Raw genomic sequence first — 21,619 nt, forward strand, 5'->3', positions numbered from 1 at the left:
TCCAAAGGAACCAATATTCTCGACTGCCACTTTACTACAAATTTGGGCCAATTACGTATGTCCACTTTAAGTCCTTCTTGCTTTTTAAGAGATTAACTTCTCCTGGGAGCCTAGATTTATGAATCTTGCTATTTAAAGATATGTGCCCTTTTAGTGTTAGTTTTAGTGCCTTATGAGCACTATTGCTCCTATCTAAAATTTTCATATGTAGCATATGCAGCCACAATTGAAGGGCTGGTGAATGTAATCAATTCTGCTTGATTGGTTAAGCCTTTTCAAAGGGTGAGCACCTCTAAAACCGAGGGGGATCTACAATTCGTACAGGCTCTTAAGCCAAGGTTCATTGTTAAGCCTAGCTGAGTAGATAGCACAGTCCTTTTCTACTGGTGTAAGATACAGTTGATAAAGTTACAGCATCTTCCTCCTCTCTTATATCTGATTCAGAGTTGTCAAATGGTTCAAATGTTACATAGAGGTCACCTGCAACTGTCACTAGCTCCCTTAGTGATAGGGTTGTGAAAATACTGGATTTCTATTTCAGCCCTTTTATCCTATTACACACATTAAAAATTTGAGAGTTTTTATCTCATTTTGAAATCAATAAATCAAGTATCTAGAGAGAGCTTAGAGGAAGCCTCAATATGGCACAGTTTAGTTTGTTTTTAACCCAACTGGCTAACCCACCGTCATGCCATCCTTTAACCTATGAAATTGCTTTTTATCCAAAATGTGTATAACCCAATCTGTACACGAGCTCCACACTCCAGGATTTTTAAAATTAACAAAAGTCAAAAGAATCAACAAAGTTCCCCCATGATGGAACTGGAACTTTAGATTTGAGGCCAGCAATTGTCCAAGCGAGAACACCCCACTTATCAATAGAAATTGTAGGATGAGTGAAGAATGATTGATTATGATCTAACAAACAAAGTCAATCCTCTCTTCCAGTCTCTTGGTGTGATGCCTCTGAAAAATTAGAGATAATATTATGGGCCGCAGATGGGCATTGCTCCTTGTCGAAGGGCTGTTATACTTTAAACTGATGTTGGTTGCTATTGGGCAAGGATATCAGACCTCCAATTAAATTAGCTAAACTAGTTAGTCACGTGTTGACAACATTTCAATATGGTCAAGTTTTTCTCTAGTTGTTGAACAGCATATAGCCCCCACTATTTTTTAGCATATAATTCAGGGACATTTACGTACATTGCAGAACCAATGAGTCACTTTTATTAATCAATGATTAACTGTCTTCTTATGCCTCACAGTAACCTGAATACAGTGTGTACATATATGACCCCCTCCCACATAATTTCTGCATTCCTACGAGATTATTGAAGGAGTTCTAGTAATCAAAGACAGGAAGCTGTTGTATTGATAGAAAGGAGGCTCCTTGGTGGCTGATGGCTGAGCCACCATGTTGGGCGGACTACATTGTGTGTGCTCATTCCCACGGCTCACTGAGTAGTGTCCTCCATGTAGAAAGGAGGTGGGGGTATTCTGTAGGAAACCATTCCATCCCTAGAACAATTATCTCCCCTCAGTTGTGAGACAATCATTGTGACTATGCTCTGAGGGCCTAGATAGCTACTGTCATCAGAAGATGATAAACACTGGTCAGTTATAGGGTTTGGTTTTGGAAATTCGAAGAAAGCTTAGGTTGAGAATGCAGCACAGCCAGTTGCTGAAACAAAGGGATAACTGTGAAGTACTAAGCCAGTAATAACTTAACTAAGTCCTAAGTTCCATATGTTCTGCCTTAAGGTAGCTTATGAGCTGGGACAGGTCCACGTCCATAGGAGCTTGCTGCATAGTATTGTTAATAGTAGTAGAAGGGCAGCTTGGTTTATCAGATTCACAGGAAATAACAAATTTCTTGCACTGGCAAAGTAGAAAAACATTTTGTAAAAGCCACTGTCACTTCATAGGGAGGCATTGCAGAAGTAAGTTCTCAAGCTAGCTCAATTTGAGGAGGTTCCGAAACAACACAGCCATTTGTAGAAGTGGGCATCTTACTGGCCTGGAGGCCATGAGGCTTGGAATATTTGCCGGTCTTTTTAGTAAACATTTTAGCGAAGGGTTTCCCTTTACTCTTAAAGCCACAAAGGGAAATGAGAGTAGATGATGAAAGGTTTTTAAATTGTTTTGAATTTTTCAGTCAGTTATTAAATTTCTCTCAGTGTGTTACTGCTATTAGACTGCTTAGCTGTCTTCTTTGATGAGGAAGTCCTCATAGGAGTCGTTAGCACCTTTCTTTTCCCCGGTCTTATTGGGAGAGAGGGAAAGGGGAGACTTAAGGCTTACCTAAACCAGAGATTGCTGTTATAATAGAACTATAAGAGTACTAAAAGATTGAATATGAAACCCTAGCCAATGATCTAAATTGGAGTCATGCACATCCTTTTCCGAAGCTGTAAAAGGAGGTGGCTCAGCCAAGACTCTTCCGTACAAACATTGACCTGCTCTTTGCTCAGTCTTTGTCTGGGCACAGCCCGGATGCATTCCTTGCAGTGGGTGTGTTGATGGCACTAAATAGCACTAAGGGCTGACGTTGGCTCCTTCCTTGGTCTTAGAAATTCTGGGTCTTAGAGTCCTGCAGAAGTCCCCTAACAAAGTGTAACATAACATAACATATCATAGCATAACATAACATAACAAAATATAAAATAGCATAGCCTAACATAACATAACAACATAGAATATCATAGAATAACATAAAATAGCATAATGGTTTGGAAACTCTTGCCACTTGTAGGAGTAGAGATATGGGAATTTAAATATCTTGTGTTATGCTAGTTTGCTTTTTCAGGTGGGGAATCAAAAGTTTAATGTGACCATCCTGACGCTAAATCATAATAAATTGATCCATAAGTTGTTTTACACCCCTTCTAAAATGTATAAATGAAAGCCATACAATATCCCAAGTGTCATACATGTAGTATTGATAATGCTAATAACGTGCACATGTTTGCAAACTGCCCGGAAGTAAAAAAAACCTTTACGATGTAGAGACAAAGAAGCTTAGAATAATAAAGAGAAGGAATTAAAATGATCTACTCAAATGACTTTTTTGGGTCGAATTAAAATTTCCTTAGACTATGAAAGATGCATTTTTCATTGGAATATCAACTGCACGAATATACCTTGCTAAACTATGGATAGACAGGATTTTTGCCAGTATTTTTCAGGGAGGACAATACAATCAAAGCTAAATATTATAAAGAATAATTGTTGAGAGGGATACCCCCTTGCCTAAGGAATTTTGGATGAGAAAATAGAGCACAACTTTTCTTTTGTCTATGGTCCTGAAGGAGCATGGGTACCCGTGAAACATGCGTTGTCTGCATACACCTCACTTCAATAGTGTATTTTGTGACATTCAATTTATAATCTTTGAATTGTATTTTAATGCAGATTCTTTTAACTATGGACTAGAGAAATGAGACATTGTATTTTGGCAGATGATTTGTTTAAATAAATAAATCAATTATTTTTTGTAAAATATAGAGTCTGGATTAGAGTGTATTTCAGATTGTTTGTCTTCCCCACAAATACATTTCAGTATATATTATAATTTATGGCCAATGGGATTTTCTGGTTGCTTTCTCAAGTGTAGGAAAGTAGAGCAATTATAGCTGACTTAAAGTGCCATGATTTCCCGTGCTTGTTCAAAGTATGGATATTGGTGGCCTAGTTTTACTGAGTGATAGTAAGAAATCCAGTTCCGAGTGTACCAGGGAGAAAATAGGTACTCTGCCATAATGGTGACAGTGTGAGTCTTTTGCAACTGATGGCCTGATTTACCCATACTACCAACCCCCCACAACTGGGCACTAAGTACAGCACTTGATACACCGGTTAGAGCTCCATTTGATCATCGCCTTAAGGCTAAACAATACATTTTGGCTTTATGCCTTCATCACGCTCAATGACACAAACATTCAATGGGATTTTAAATCTGAATTTGAGTAAAGCTAAACAAGGAATTATAAATGTAGAACTTAGCAGGCACCATCTTGGATTGGTTTTGTATATGTTGAACGTCTCAGTCATATACACATCATTGTGTGTCAGTTTTTGTGCAGCGTTAGGTGGCCACTATGATTAAATTGTCATATCATCCCCTCATTCCGCAATACCATTGATGGTCTAACCAGTTTGATCGATATATAACCAATGGCAATCAACAAGATCCAAGAAGGCTGAAATCTTTCTGAGTTTGCATAAGATGGGATCCCCATCTAGAGTGGCATAGTGGGTGAAAAGCAATGGGTTATAAAGCTACCCTGAGATATGTGCAAGGATTCCTCTCATTCACCTTTGGTGTATTTTATTTAATGCAATACATTGCCAAGGGTATTCCCTGACATTGTCTCTTGCTCGATGTGCCAAAGGATCCAAGCTGTAGCTCATTGATAAAACTTAATAAGGCCATAACCGGGCAGTTCAGGATGGACTGCTTCCATGAGGCATATGGTCAGTACTGATTTGCAGAAGGTTGGTCTCGGTCTAAAGTGAGACAGTGGGTGAAAAACGATGGGTTGGAATGCTGCCCGAATGATTGCCAGTGGTTAGTCTATTTGCAACCATTCCTCACATCACCTATTGTGGCATATTATCTAGGAAGTGGCGGTGAGAGGCGTTAGCCTCCTTGGTTTAACGCCTCTCATCACCACTTCGGAAGCACCAGGCTGCACCATATTACCAAGGATATGGTGCCGCCTGGCATTTCCCCCTGCGATGGCGCTAAGTCTCACGACTTAACGCCAAGCAGGCACCCTTGCACGGTGCAAGGGTGTCTGCGTGCAGGGAGGTTTGTTTATGTACAGGAAGGTGTCCCTTCCTGTACATAAACAAACCGAAAATGTCATTTTGTAACTTATATGTGTGCTGCTTCATGCAGCATACATGTAAGTTACAAAATGGCATTTAAAAAAAAGGATTGTTTATGTACAGGAAGAAAACACCTTCCTGTACATAAGCAAGACTTGGCATTTTGCTTTTTCCATGTGTGCTGCACAAGGCAGCACACATTAAAAGAGCAAAAACGAGGAGAAATGAAGCATTTCTCCTCGTTTCGCCACCTTAAGACCAGGATTTTCCTGGTCTTAAGTTCGGCGCTGCCACATATTATCGCCTCTCTTGATAATAGGTGGCAGCGTCGAGGTGAATGGGTTTTGCGGTGGAACGCCCACCGCAACACCCACTGCTCGCCCCTTTCATGCTAATTTTAGCGTGAAAGAGGCCCTATTACCAAGGCAGCGTTAAGTCACGTAACGTGGCTTTTAGCCACGTTTTGTAGTTTAACGCTGCCTTGGAAAAGGGTGCTGGCCCTATCGCCACCACAACATCACAAAAAGTGACGTTGTGGTGGCGATAGGGGCTTGGTAACATGACCCTATGTGTGTTTGATGTAACACCCTTAGTAGCCAAGGGTATGCACAGACATGCGTCCCTTTCATGCTGTGCCAGAGGATCCAAGCTATACCTCATTGGTGAAATGGTCTGAAGTTGCTAGTGGTTCTTTCTGAGAAGCGGGCTTCGCCTGACATTTCAGCATGGATTGTTTCCATGAAGAACAGGAACAGTATCGATTTGCTTGAGATGGATCTCTGTGTTGAATGGCACAGTGGGTGAAAACAATGGGGTGGAATTATACATAAAGATATGCAAGTGGATAGACTATTTGCAAGCATTCCTCCAGTCATTTTTTGTGTATTTGATGTAACGGTTTAAGTGGCCACTGGTATCTTCTGACGTGGGTTTGTTGCTCGTTGTGCCATAGGATCCAAGCTATTTCCCACTGATGAGTCCTAATAAAGCTGAAGTTGGTCTGAAAGTGTTTGTGGTCAGTTCTGAAGGGGGCTATACTTGGTAATTCTTGATAGAATGTTCCCATGAGGAGCAGGATCAGTACTCATTACAAAATGTTGTTTTCCACAGATAGTAGCACATTGGGTGAAAGCCTTAATACAAATTTGGCGGTGTTGGAGTGGGCTGCCACTCCACCACCTGGCTCCTACACCACCAAACAGGGCCGCCGCCCGCCGAACAGATTATGAGTATTATCTAGTCTGGCAGGAGGGCCGATTGGTGGTCCCGCGGTGGTGCAGTTTAAAGGCTCATATATGAGCCTTAGGCTACAACACCGCAGGATGGCCAGTGCACATACCTACTCGGCATGGACTGTGCAATCCATGCCATGCAGGCATGGGTAGCATGCATACAGGGAGGCACAACATGTGCTCCCCTGTTTGTACCCCTGTGCACCGGGCCACGAGGGGGCTTTGTAGAGCCCCCTTTCTTTCATCACCACCAGTAGTTTCATGAAGTAAGAATCTCCACGAGACCGCTGGCGGTGAGGAAAGTCATAATATGCTTGACGGTGCCGCAGTGACCCACCAAGCATCTTGCAGCCCTCAGACTGGTGCACCACCGCTGGCGGCTGCGGCGGTGCCATGGCGGTCCGAACACCCTAGCTGTAATCTGGCGGGTGGACCGCCGGTGCAGTGGTGGCCGGACCACCACCGCTGCACCAGTCATAATTAGGTCTTATGTTGGAATGCTACGCCAAACGATTTGCAGTGGTTAGAATATTTGCAATCATTCCTCCCATCACCTTTTGTGTGTTGGATCATGACCTGTCCATTGCCAGGAACCTTTCTGTGGCCAATGCAAAGTGCCTTGAAGGCAGAGCATCCGGTCATGATAGCTAGTGAAGTCTTTGAAGGGCCCTTGTGATGTGGTCCTGTAGTCGATTGTTCAATAGTTGTGTTTGCGCCTCATTTTGTACTTTTTTGTTCTTCAGGGTTGTAAGGATGGTCCCTTTTTGGAATCAGTTTGAGTAGCCTTGACAAGATATAAAGTGGGGACTGAAGGACTGGACCCTCTGCGTTGCACCTCTATGAGGAGAAGAGTGTGTAGGAGGGGTTTATATGATGTATAACATTTTTCTTCTGAATTGGCTTTTAGGAAAAGGTTGTGGGGTTTATTACTGCAGTCAGTTTTGCTGGTGGTGGGCCTAAATACTCAGCCCACACATTTTTAAGACATTAGGCTGTCAATTCTCCAGATGTTAGAATATTTGTCTAGGAAGAGTTCAGTTTAGGGAAGCCACTCAGCATCTGGTGCTTGACATTTTAGATGCACTGGTCTATTCCTGAGTTGTCGAGGTCCTTCTAGTTTTCCATTGTTCATAAGAGCTGCGTTTCACAAACATAGCTTGAGCAGGATGGGTTTTAGAAGTTGATAGCATCCGGAACCAGGCAACAGGCGAATTGAAGAGGAGTTGTGAGATGGTCAGGCCTTTATTGAAGTACGCCAGAGACCACACTGAAAAAGCGTGTTGTAAATGGTAGCAGGCAGACACTGCTAGATTGCTTGTAGATGTAGGAAGAGATCTAATTCCTTGGATTCCACGGTCCTCCAGTTTGTATTGTTGCATGTGGCACAGAGCAAATAATTGTCTCGGTTTGCTTCACATTTACAAATCAAACACAATGCTCTCCTGGCTTCTGGCCTAGTAAACATCTGCACCTTTATGGTTGCAAACTCTGGACTTTCTGCGTTTGTTTAAAAAAGTTTAAAGGAAGGTGTTGGGTGCACTCAGTTGTTAAATATATATTGCTGGCACATCATTTCTAGGTACTTCTGTATGTAAATACAGGGGACTTCTACTTTTCCAACTGTCTTACTCTGGTTTTAGGAGGTAGGACAATGTCCTCTCTGTGAACTCACAAAGTTATTAAAATAACAGCCTTGAAATGTTTGAAACAATGTATTGCTTACTTTAGTGCCAGTAACATACTTTATTGTTTTCCAATATAAAATTGATGGGCCATGCATTGTAGTGTAAAGATGAGGTATGGTTCCATTGTAGATGCTGTTTAGTGTTTCGATCTCGGCATAACAATAGTAGTTTTTTTAACAAAACAATATTGCTCCATCTCTTCCATTTCGCTCATTTTCTTCTGTCAAAAAATACCAGTGAGGCATGGTTGCATATTTCCACTTTTTTTACAATTCCTGAAAAATATAAGGGTGGAATATATTTTCTTTGAGGCTAGATAGTTTGAAGGTCTCAGCGCAAATGTGTTGAACGATTTTTTACTAAAATGTTTGCAACACTGTAATTTCCAGTACTCTTCCTCCACACAAGCATAACAGTTTGAAAGATTAATCTGGAAATATATTTCCACAAATCATGCTTTGTAGGCACAAGTTTACACAACACCATGGAAAAAGAGACTCTTCTCTGTTTTTAAGTACTTTTTTTTATTCCTTCGGTTATGTTTTAACTTCGACAATGTTTGATCAAATGAGTTATTGTATTACCAGATTTATTTTGCAGTCCTTTACCTCTTATTCATTTAAGTGTTAGTGGAGCATGTGTTTTCAGTTCAGAATATGTTGGGTCTTAGAGGTGAGTGGTAATAGTGTAATAAAAAGTGGCAGATGCACAAACCTCCCACCTCTCGGCTCCACTGTGACAGTAAGAGACAAAGAATATGGCTTTGCAGTCAGAAAACCCTCAAAGGCAGGCCTGCTACCACAGAATAGGCCTAGGCAGTAAATTCAGTTCCGCTCGCGGAATTTGCGGAATTTGGGTAATTTTGCGTTCCGCGGAAAACGTGGAATTACCAAAAATTCCGCGATCTGTGGCTTCACTAAAGTTTTTGCATGTTCGCACTTTCAAAATGTGTGTTCACAAGATATTTCCCCCCCCCCCCCCCCCCAAGCATGCAAACAGCAAAAAAGCATCACAGACAGGCAGAACAAGCAACTCCGCGTGTTCGCAGAACTCTGCGTGCTAACGGAGATATTTTACCGTTTCGCGGAGCAAATTCCACCCATCCCTACCACAGAACAGCACGGCATGGCTTAAGAAGACCCTCCCTCTTTATTGCAGGGCTTCTTACACTGTTCTATGGGCCAGGCCCGTGGGTGGGCATTAAAAAAACAGACTACCAGCACAATTGGGAACATTGCTGTCTAACTCTACAAAAACAATTTTCAATTTAGGAGACTGTGTTAAAAAACTGTAAAAGCTTGGAGTATCTGTATAATATCCCTGCCTATCTCTAATCTTGGTGGGCAGGTTGTGACATGAAAGACACCTGAAGGTCTGCAAGCTGACCTCAAAAGGTGGTGCTTACACTTTTCAAGTGTCTACAAACGGTACACAAATATGTAGAAAATCGTCTGCAAATATACATGTGATTAATTCGCACTAAATGCCAGGACATACCAGTGTTTCCTTTATTTTTTCAGCACCATATGAATTTATACTGATTTAGGGGTACAATGCGATATCTTTTTTAAGGGGACCTCCTTCACACAGTGCAGCTTAACCCTGTCTGCTCTCCGTCTAGAGTGGCAGAGTGAGTGAACCATGATGGACTGGAATGTGGTTTGATCTCGAATGGCTGAGATTACGTTTCTTACTTTGTCAGATATATTTAGTTGTGTTAATTGGATTCATACAGCGCAGGCAGGCTTTCCCAGTGCTATGCTACCAAACGGGTGACACGACACATCAGAATGCTGCTCCTATTTCAGGAGGCTTAGAACAACCAAACTTTCAACCTCTTAGGGAAAGTCAGAAGGGGGTGACAAGCCCTCATGTTGGGGGGGAAATGCCATAGCTTTTGCCCTAAAAAGAAAAAGGCTCTTCCTCCCTAAAGCAAGGTTGAGATTACTTGATCACAAGTATTGACTGGATGTATATGGTGCCACAAGAGATCTAAAATCTAAGACAGATATCGCCAGAATTGGATAGACACTTATGCACATAACACAGTGCTTTAAATTGGATGCGCCACTCAATCAGGAGCCAGTGAAGTTCACGGAATAGATTGGCAGATGGAGAGAACTTTGGAGGATGAAGTAAGAGTCCAGCCTCTGCACTGTGCACAGTCAGCAGCCGCCTGAGTAAGCTCTTCTTGACACGTAGATGGAGAATATTTCCATAATCTAGCCTGGAAATAACTATGGCCTGGGTGACCGTTCTTTGGAGGAGCCTGGACAGACAGCCTAAAATTTTTATAAAGCAAAAGACACACAATTGATGGACGGAATGCAGAACAAATCAAAACATTCACCCCAGTGAAGAGATCTGGGTTAAATCCATCATTCTTTTGCTCACCATGCCACCCCAGTTTAGACCTAGCCATAAGCAAATCAGTCGTGACCCTGTGCCTCATGACCGGAAACAAGCATCCATGGACCGGTTTAGGGTTTCACCCCTCTTCAGCCAGGATAGCTTGATTCCATTGGCACAGTGAGCCCAGGACCCACGTCTGGGCATACCTGGCGCACTTAGGGCGAGAAAGCAAAAGACACACAATTGATGGACGGAATGCAGAACAAATCAAAACATTCACTCCCAGTCAAGAGATCTGGGTTAAATCCATCATTATTTTGCTCACCATGCCACCCCAGTTTAGACCTAGCCATATGCAAATCATTCTTGACCCTGTGCCTCATGGGAACAGTCCAGCCCGAACTGCCAAGCCAGGTGCTCCCTGGACCGGAAACAAGCATCCTAGGACCGGTTTCAGGGTTTCACCCATTTTCAGCCAGGATAGATTAATTCTAGTGGCACAGTGAGTCCAGGACCCACGTCTGGGCATACCTGGCACACTTAGGGCGAGAAAGCAAAAGACACACAATTCCTGGACGGAATGCAGAACAGGGTCAAGACTGATTTGCATATGGCTGGGTCCAAACTGGAATGGCATGGTGAGCAAAAAAACGATGGATCTAGGCCCAGATCTCTGTACTGGGGTGAATGTATGACATTGTTCTGCATTCTGTCCATCAATAGTTCTTTTTGCATTTGTCACCCCGAGTGGGACGGGTATGCTCAGAAGTGAGTCCCGTGCTCTCAATGCCACTGGAATTAAGCTATCCTGGCTGAAGAGGGGTGAAACCCGAAACCGGTCCTAGGATGCTTGTTTCCAGTCCGGGGAGGACCTGGCCTGGCAGTTCGGGCTGGACTGATCCCATTGGGCACAGGGTCAAGACTGATTTGCATATGGATGGGTCCAAACTGGAATGGCATGGTGAGCAAAAAAACGATGGATTTAGGCCCAGGTCTCTGTACTGGGGTGAATGTATGATATTGTTCTGCATTCTGTCCATCAATAGTTCTTTTTGCATGAAAATTGTATTAAGCCATCTTAGGATGCCAAAACAGGTGGCAGCCACCTTTAGGATTTGGTGGCACATGGATAATTAATTTTCCAACCAAACTCCCAGGTTCTTGATCTCAGGGACGAGGGGTACAATTGGTACCCATCACCTTTGGCCATAAATGGGAACCCCAGAGATGGGAAAGGCTGCCCAACAGCAACACCTCCATCGTATCCCTGTTTAATTTGAGGGAGTTAGCGTTCATCCTTGCAAAAAGGTGTCTAAGACATCTGTTCAAGGAGGTAGCCCAAAGAAAGATGGATATGCCCAAAAAATGGGTCACTAGCCCATTGAAACAAAGCTAGAAATCAATAATGAGGTCCGTGTAGTCCAAAACCTGTCTATGGTTTCTTCTTGTCTTCCTGTCTGAAGTAGAAATGGTTTAGTAGTTCAGACTTACCTGCTTCTAATGGATCAGGACCAAGATGGATGTGCGAGTCTTCATGTAGTGTTGCATAGCGGGCAAAAAAACAATAAAGTACTGGAATATGGCCAGAGTGATACGAGTGGCTGAGATTAATTCAAGCATTCTGTCTTTTTTGTTTGTTTCATTATGTCAAACCATTTGGGGTTTTTTGTTCTTTTTATATGGTTAATATATTAGACTGAAAATTTATTTTCCTCTGCGATGCATGATAACAATGTAGTCTATGTAGTTTTCATGTAAACTGCTTTGATATAAGCCAAGCACAATGTGCTGCAGCTTTTAAACTATTAGGCTGAATACAAAGAACAGAAACCAAAATTGACATCTTCTGCTTCATCAATACCCACAGAGATTAGTTAGTAAGGAGAAGATGATGTACAAATAGTCATGTAATACAATCATAAAAACAGAGCCAAACATATCCTAAACCCCAAAATGACAGAGACACCAATTCATAGGGCTTACAAACTTATCTGGTTTTGAGTAGTAGTTTTGCCACCTACCCTAAAGGCTGTGCTCATTTATTGGAATCAGTTGGGTTGCCAGGGCGGGTTGGCGTATTTGCGGGCTCTTAGCAGCAACGGGCGCCATCTTAGATCGGGCTGCCTTCCTTCCCAGCCCTGCCCCTCCTCCACCGCCCCGCCCCTACTTAAGAGTTTGGACTTGTTCTCCTATCGTGTTTGCTAGTAGCCCGGTGGCAGTGGGCTGGCTGGTATACCGCTTGGACAACTGGTCGCGATCTCCCTGCTCTCCGCCTCCGCTGATTACTAGCGCAGGCGATGTTTACTAGTACTGCATTTTTACTGCTACTAACTCGTTTTTAAAGTTTGTGCAGGTTTCTTACCTTTATCGGGGTTTCAGAGTTGGGTTGCCAGGGCGGGTTGGCGTATTTGCGGGCTCTTAGCAGCAACGGGCGCCATCTTAGATCGGGCTGCTTTCCTTCCCAGCCCTGCCCCTCCTCCACCGCCCCGCCCCTACTTAATCGTGCAGTATGTGTCAGCGCAGCGGACGAGCGCAACGGGCGCGACGTAGGCGCGCCGGAGTTGCGCCAGAGTTAAGCCCGTCTGCGCCCGTCCGCGGCCGACCGGGGCTAGGGGCACGAAAGGCTACCCGTTTACTTACGTATTCGTCAGCACTACTACTCTCCTATTGGGTCCCTGGAGCGGTTGACCCCCTGATCAGTACCCACCTGAGACAGCTTGATCTATACTCCCCCCTCCTCACTGTCCTCCCATCATTGGTCCACACTTAGTTCCTTCACCCAAAACACCATCCTTTATTCTCTTGCCCCCATCAGCTCCCCCAGCGCCAACTTGCAACACCTCAGCAATACTCTTAAACACTAGATCCGCGGTTAGTCATCAATACGAGTTATTTGTCTATATTGACACTCATAACCCAGACCTTATATTTTTAACTGAGACCTGGTTCAAGGCTGACTCCCTGCCCAACGTGTTAGCCGCGCTGCCTCCATCATACTCTGCCATTCGAGCTGACCGGCCTGAGGGCAAACGGGGTGGTGGAGTGGCCTTAATAGCCCGGACTGACTTCAGCTTCCAGATTCTCCCTTCCCTACCCATTCCTGAGGTAGACTACCTTGTAGCTCGTTCAACCTTCCACCAGGTACCACTCACTTTTGTTTTAATTTACCGTCCTCCCCAGCCTACCCCATCCTTCCTTCCTAGCATTCAGGCTCTCTTAGCCACCCTGGTGGTTAACAACTCATCGGTACTAGTTCTAGGGGACCTAAACTTTTGGCCCAATGAACCTGCTGAGAGCCCTCAATCCAAAGAATTTACAGACTTTATGATTTCTTTAAATTTCTTACTGCTCACTCATGGCTCTACACATACACACGGTCACATGTTGGATCAAATCTGGGCATTAAACATTCCATCTACATCCCCCATAATTTCCCCGTGCTCTTGGTCCGACCATTTTATCATCTCCTTTTCCCTTGCACTGACCGCGTTGGTCAAACCTCCACTTCCCAAAAACACCTGGGTCAGGAAATGGGGAAAAACGGATATGCCCTCTTTTTGTTCAACCCTGGCCAAAACCGCTCCCGATCTTGCAGACCTCACTGCTACCTCTCAACTGGTCGCCATCGACAACTGGCTGACTTTGGCGGGTGACGAATTCGCCCCCCTGAGGCGACTTACTGTTAAGCGGGCCCATGCAGCCAATCGATGGTTTACTCTAGAACTAAAAGAACAGAAATTAGCAGCTAGAAGAGCTGAGCGAGCCTGGAGGAAAAACTATAGCCCAGAGCTAAAGACAATGTATCTGTCTGTTCTAAAAACTTATAAAAAGGGCATTCTTGCGGCTAAAACTGAATTCTACACCAGCAGGATTATGGCAGCTGAGTCTCGCTCAAAGGAAATTTTTGCCACGGTCCATGAACTAGCATTATCCAGTAGAACCACGGCTACCATTCCCCCCTCTCAGTCCCTCTGTAACTCGCTCAATGAGTTTTTTATTGACAAAGTAGCCAAAATTAAACTTAACATTCCCCCACCCTCCCTCACATTTGTCAATCCCTCCCCCCCGCCCACTGTCCCTAAACTCAATCTCATTCCACTACTAACTGAGGACACATTCTTCCCATTACTTCACCGAGTCAAATCTGGTTCTCCCTTAGATTTCGCCCCAGCCCATATCCTTAGGGAAATTTATCTAACCTCCCCCACTCCCCCTTTGACCCTCCTTAATGACTCGTTAAGGAAAGGAAATGTCCCTGGCTTACACAAATCAGCGGTTGTAATACCTATTATTAAAAAACCTGACGCTGATCCTTCCTCCCCCTCCAATTATCGTCCCATATCCCTACTGCCTTATCTAGCAAAAATTCTGGAAACTCATGTCACAACTACCCTAAGTACTCATGTAGAAATCAATCACTGTCTTTCTTCTCGTCAAGCCGGTTTCCGCCCATTGCACTCCACCGAGAAAGTGGTGATCTCGGTAATGGATGCGCTACGTGAAGGCATTGACACCAACCTTCCGCAAGCCTTGATCTTATTAGACCTGTCCGCCGCCTTTGATATGGTGGACCACTCCATTCTCCTCAATCGTGTCAGGGCGGCGGGCATAGAAGGCCTAGCCTTCACGTGGATTGAGTCCTTCCTCACAGGGAGGGCCCAAGCTGTCCATCTGGTCAACTTTACCGCGGACTCTCGTAAGGTGGAATGCGGGGTTCCTCAAGGCTCATCACTTTCCCCCCTCTTATTTAATTTATACATCCACCCCCTCATTTTTTCGTTACAGCAGATGGAGGTCACGGTGTTTAATTACGCCGATGATCTCCAGTTAATCTTTAATCTTTCTAATTCCCCTTCATCTGCCTCCAATGTTCAGACAGTTATGACATTCATTCAGGACTGGATGAACTGCAACCACCTCAAACTCAATCCGGACAAGACTGAGTTAGTCCTGACCGGAGGTGGTTGCAGTCCATGGACCTCCTCCCACTGGCCCCTGTCACTTGGTGTTCCCCCTCTTCCCGTCCCTAAGGTCAAAACTCTCGGGATTGTTCTTAACTCACAACTCTCCATCCACTCACAAGTTGGTTCAGTGGTTTCTGCTTGTTTTTTTTCACTAAGGCTAATTAGGAAAGTATCCCGTTTTTTTTCCCTTTCTGCCTTAAAAATTATTGTGCTGGCCATGGTATTGTCGCGAGTTGACTATGGTAATATCATCTACAATGGAGCTCCTGCCTACGCGATCTATCGCTTGCAGCTCATTCAGAATCAAGCGGCTCGTTTGATTATGGCTTACCCAAATACCATCGTGCCACTCCCCTGCTTAAAGCTTTGCATTGGCTCCCGGTGAGGGAACGTGCTCTTTTTAAACTTGGTTGCCTCACCTTTCAGGCCAGATCGGGTACAGCCCCCGAGTTTATATGCTCTGCCATAAAACCGTACCTTCCAGGTCGCGAACTCCGCTCTGCCCACAAGGCTCTCCTGACCACTCCTCGCTTCAAGAAACAGAAATCTGGCGGAGCGAAATTCGCTGTTCTCGCCCCGCTCTTCTGGAACTCTCTTCCTGCCGCTCTCCGTATTTCTCCTTCATACATACAATTTCGGAAAGATCTCAAAACCCTGTTATTTGAGCAAGCCTACATTGCGCCATGAAACCGCATGGTATAAGTGCGCTCAATAAATGTTTTTAAATTCAAATTCAAATTCAAATTCAAATTCAAATTCAATTAATATATTGACAAAAACAACCCAGTGCTAAGGAACCTCGCACCAGGGATCTCAAGCATCCCCAATACCCTCTATTAGCAGCTAATTTAGTGGAAAGCTGGGTAAAATGTTTTTATGGTCTCCTTCCATACTGTTTGGTGGAAACAAGATTTGTTAATTAGTGAATGTAGTGTGTTTAAAATGGTCAAGTCATGTTGTTCATACTTTGCCTCTCTGGCTGCTTCTGAGATGCAGAGAACTATATGTGGTGCTTGTACATGTTGTGAAACAATGAGCTGTAAACATTATGCATCCGACCAAGAACTTGTGGAAACAGTCAGGAGGTGAGCTTCATCATCAACATGTTCATTGTTAATCAATTAATCTACTTCAACAAACTTGAGCCCAGAATATCAACTGACTCTATTGCCATTCATATTATCCATTGGTGTATTTTCCTTGCTATCTTCACATTACAAGAACATCTGCCAACTTGAATTTGTATACCAAGGGCATTGTCTATTGACTGTATCTCATAACGTCAGTAGCAATATATGCGACTAGCAAGATCTCAAGAACTTTCATATACCCTGTTTTGCAAGTTGTCTGTATCTAATTGATTTGTTCTTTCGCAAAAATAAAGGTCAGCAATATTTTCATGCTAACTATAATAAGTTGCAAAATGTGTACACATTATAGTCATTAAAATCTGAAATGGATTAAAGAAGCTACAGGTAGCTGATGACATTCCTGCATGACCTGCACCATCCCACTGTTGATGCCACAGTAACCAGAACAGCCCAGTAGCAGAGATTCAAGCCAGTCATTTTGTGTGCTGTGAGAGGTGGGTGAAATGTGAAATTTCCACAAAGATTTGCAAAATGTACACATTTTTCACTATATATATTTTGCAAAGTTTTTTTAAAGTTACCATTTCTGAGAAGCTTTTAAAGTGAATTTGTTTTTCAAGTGAATTGTATCACTAAAAGTGGATTTTTGCTTAGGGTTTCGTTTATCTTTACTACAAATGTTTCATTTGTACATTAGTTTGGCTTGCATCCTTTTTGAAACTTGCAGCTTTAGCGATTTTTGAAAAATGTTCCACATTTTCAAAGCTTTGCAGAGGAAAAACATTGCAAAACCACAAGGTCATAGCTAGCACTTTAACCACTAAGGGGCTGATTACAATGTCGGCCGGAAAGGCGTCGAATGGCATTTGGTTCGTCCGAATCCGATTCAGAACCCGCCTTTACAACCGACTTGGACACATTTACGAAGGACTGATTACGATGGTTGGAAACAGTTCTGACTTCCCGACCGGGCCCTGAATGGCATTCTGAGTAACCGAGTCAATCGGAGCCGAATCGTGAAGGTCTACGGACCGTGTTTCTGACCGAGTGATTAAGATGTCGGATTCAGGCAGCCTTTCCGAATGAATTGTTTGGATATGGATTGGCTGTCGGAATCTGATTTTGGGGCCTGTGGGAAGCCCTCCCTTTACCCGAGGGTCTCCAAATGGGCCCGCGGGGATACCCCTGGGTCCCCCATTTCCATGCATGCACAGTGTGGCAGGCACCATGGGGTGCCTGCCACAGGGTGCACGATTTTCCGCAAGCACCGCTTTTTTCAATGGGAGCCTGTATAGTCAGTCAGAGCACAGACTCCCATTGAAGTCAGTGGGAGCCCGACCGAACTGTGTTCGGAACCATTGTAATCAGTCGGTCAGACTCCCCGAAACCGATTCGGTCGGAATGCTTTCCCAACGACATCGTAATCAGCCCCTAAGTGTCCGGATTCACTTAAAGGCATAGACCCAAATTCACACAGAGGGATAACAAAGAAAAAAATAGGTTCCGAGTTTTTCATTGAGTGGTATCTTACATTCACTATCCCCATATATTTTCAATAAGTAATTCATATAGTATAAACCATGCAGCCAGCTTAAAATCCTTAAGGAAATAATATAGGCAGGCACCAAGACTCACCAAGGACTGATAAAATGTGATTAAAGGCTTTTTGGTCAATTCACAAATGAGGATAAAAGGGGGAAGAGAGTAAGTTCAAGGGATAAATCTGCTACAAATACCAAACGCACACCTTGCATCCCTGACCTAAGCCTGGATATCCCTAGCCATTGATGCAAACAGAGTGTATTAGTACTTCTTGTTAACATGATGAATAGCCCTCACCCATCATGGAGTTGCATGCTTTATCCTCAGGCCCCTGTTGGTACCAGTCTTGTGCATCCAGGTAAAGCTACTACCTGCATTACGGAGCTCCAAAGATGTTTGGTATTATGGTGACAGAATCAGGTAGGATGCCCTAATAAATGAAAAAAGCCAATAGCGGTTAAGGTTCAGGGAGCAGATGGGAAGAGGGCACAATGAAAACTACTACTTGTGAGGCATAAGCAAGCCTTGTTTCGGAATGCACCATTGCATTTCATAATGTTATCTGCATTGGTACACTAGTAGGGATGTAATTCTGAAACCCTCTGCAATATTCATTAAAAGCCCAATTCACTGATGAGGCTGATTTTTTAATAACTATTAGGGAAAGGTTACTTTAATAAAGTTATATGTTCCCTGCCTAAAGCGTCTGAAGGCTAATTTGCATTAGCTCCAAGCTGCAGTCCTCTGATGCGGAAGCCCTGAATGAGGAGAGCCAAAGGACTTTGAAGAAGTATTTTTGTTCCTCTGCCGGGAAACACTTACACTGGCCTCTTCTTTGTTCCTCCAGTTGGGCAGGCTCCAATCCTAGTGAGGCGGGAGCTGCCCCTAGAACAGCTTGAAGTGACCAAATGACCTGTGGGGTCGGCAGGCGGGATCTGTACAGGGAGAGAAGGGTTATACCATTTGGGATTTAAGCAGGGAAGGGCATTATCTGATTGCCTGCAGTAGGGCACATGTGAACCACTGCAAAAGTGGGAAGGGTTCCCCCTGGGAATTTTTTCTGTTTTGTTTAAGGAAGGGCTAGGAGTCACCAACAATCTAGTGCCAGGCATAAATATGCTATCTCTTGGTATACAGCTGAGAGCACTCTGGAACTCTGGTAAATAGAGGATGGACTGCTCCTGCTGTTTGAGACCTATGAGGAGGCCTGAAGAACTGGACCTGCTCCCACTTGCACACAGGACAAAGGAGCAGACTCCAATGGCCAGTTGGCTGACCATCTGTGTAAGCTCCAGGGCCACATCCAAGCTGCAGGAGGCCTTTTCTCTGAAAAGCCCAGGTGACAAGTACAAATTGGACCGTATTGGTGCCCTCTGCTGGAATTAGTTATGACACCCAAGCGCTGTTCCTGAGGCTCTGGGTTCCTTGGCTGTGTCAATGTGTACTCTTCCTATCATACCTGAAAACCCTGCAGCTTTTGTTGTATGAATCAGGACAGAAGTGCCAAGCTGATCTGACCAAGGTGTGTTTCTGCTGCAGCAATTCCATGTCAGTTAGACCTCACTGAGAAAGTATCCAGACTTGTGGAGCCTGCTCAGCCTTCAGCCCTACCCTGATGGAGGAATCCGAGCTTTGTAAAACAGACTAAGTCTGAAGGTAGATACCTCAACCTTGCAAAGGTGCCAAAAGTATCTGGCTACCAAGAGGACTTTCCAATGGCTTCACCTGTGTCTTGTCCAACACCTACCCATCGTTGTGGAGCCCTCTCCAGGCCAGCCTTCAGCCTTGCCCCCTTTAAGAATTTTGACTTTCAGCAAAATGACTAAGGGCCTGATTATGATCTTGGTGGATGGAACTCCATCACAAATGTGATGGATATGCCATCCACCGTATTGCAAGTAGAATATAATTGAGCTTGTAATATCATAAACTGGATATCCGTCGTGTTTGTGACAAATTATCCCATCTCCCAAGATCATAATCAGGCTCTCAGTCCCAAGGTGAAACCTCCGACCAGGTCTAAGGTGTTTGGTTTATCAGACCCATGCTCCATCTCTGTAAGCCTGGAATTGCACCTAGGTCCAGTTCTGCCATGACCACTGACAATTTTATTTTACTTTGACTACCATTAATGCTTTGTGCCTTTTGGCACTGATTTTCCTTAAAACTTTAAAGAGTCATATATTCAGCTCCCCTTGTTGGATTCATGTTGTTTGGTGTCATCGTGGTCATAAAATTATTCTCACTTTTTCTAAATTGGAGTGTGATTTTTATTGTGTTGGGGTTTCAACTTTTTTAGTACTTCTAAATCCTTCACACATTTAATTAAGCTAAGCCTGTCTCCTCTGTGCCATGGCTACTGTGGGTTAAGCTCATGTTTAAATTACTGTAACCTTTAACTGGACCTGACAACATATTTAACTTAGTACTTTTGGGTGACTACCATCCACCCCAATTATTAATTTACTTTCTCACACTCAGTGCAACTTTACTTTCAAATTATAGTGTCGGCGCAGGGGGAAACAACCTTTACAACGCAGTCATTACATCACACTACCTTTAGAACGCAGTCATTACAACACAACATCCTTTACATCGCATGCCAAAACAACGCAGCCATTACATCACATGACATTACAATGCATGTCATTACAACGCATTTCACTACAACGCATGTCATTACAACGCAATATAAGGTAAGTAATGGGGGTATAGTAATTTTTAATCCTACACTATCCAACACTTACCTTACTGTTGCACTCACTGGAGTGGGAATAGTAATTTTTACCCCTACACTATCCAAAACTTACCCTACTGTTGCACTCACTGGAGTGGGAATAGTAATGTTTACCCCTACACTATCCAACACTTACCCTACTGTTGCCCTAAAAGTAATATGCGTTGTAATGATATGCGTTGCAATGGTATGCATTGTAATGGAATGTGTAGGGGAATACATTGTAAATGTAGTGTCTAAAAATGGGTTGTGATGGCATGTGATGTAAAAACATGCATTGTAATGAATGTTGCGATGGAAAAACTGCATTGTGAAGGCATACGTTATAAATGTTTGAGTTTTATCATCATACATCCCTGCGCAGGACTATCTAGACTTTCACCAGTGGGTCCTCAGGCTGTTTTCCAGAACATGATCCAGGTTTTGTTAGTGATGTTGAACTCTGATGGCTTTGGAATATTATTCAAATCTGTTGTTTAAAGTTTCAGGATAATACCTTATTTGTACATAGATTTATGAGTGCATTGTTGAAGACTTCCGGTCATCTCTGGGTCTTGCCTCTGTGTTTCTTTTTTGTCTGTTTCTATTTGGATGACTGAAAGTTCCATGTATGTCCCTGCTGACTGTAGCTACCACATTCAAGGTGTGCATGATGTTTTGTCTTAAATGTTTATCTGGTCACCCATGGAGCTCCCACATTTTTGGTGTCTGCCTATGATGGACTTGGGTGCAGTGTTTTCTTCCTGCGGCTAATGTATCTTGTAAGGTTCGTTATTTTCATGGACCATGCTTTTACTTAATTGCAAATCTAAGTTGCCATGGCTGCTGCAGTTCTTGTGACTACTTAGACACTTATCTATAATGATTGATGTCTAGAATACACTATAATGTGGCACGTCTCTCTTGCATGCTCCCTTCTGTTCTCATGGTTCTACAATGATTGGCTTTGGAGGGTGTTTTCATGGGATCTTGTTCAGGGTTGTCCTTTTGCCAGTGCTGACATTGGGCGTTCTTTCCTCAGATGGTTCAGGTGTGAACCTTTTATTTTGAATCACGGAGGCATTTTGGTAACTTCTCTGCCTGAACATATTATCTTCTATTTAGTAGGTGCCAGATCCATGTCCTTTTGCTATTGTTGCTGTCCAGATTTATCCTTGATCTAGATTTACTTTCTTTTCTTTTG

The sequence above is a fragment of the Triturus cristatus genome, chromosome 12 (assembly GCF_964204655.1).
Source record: "Triturus cristatus chromosome 12, aTriCri1.1, whole genome shotgun sequence".
In the NCBI taxonomy this organism is placed as follows: domain Eukaryota; kingdom Metazoa; phylum Chordata; class Amphibia; order Caudata; family Salamandridae; genus Triturus; species Triturus cristatus.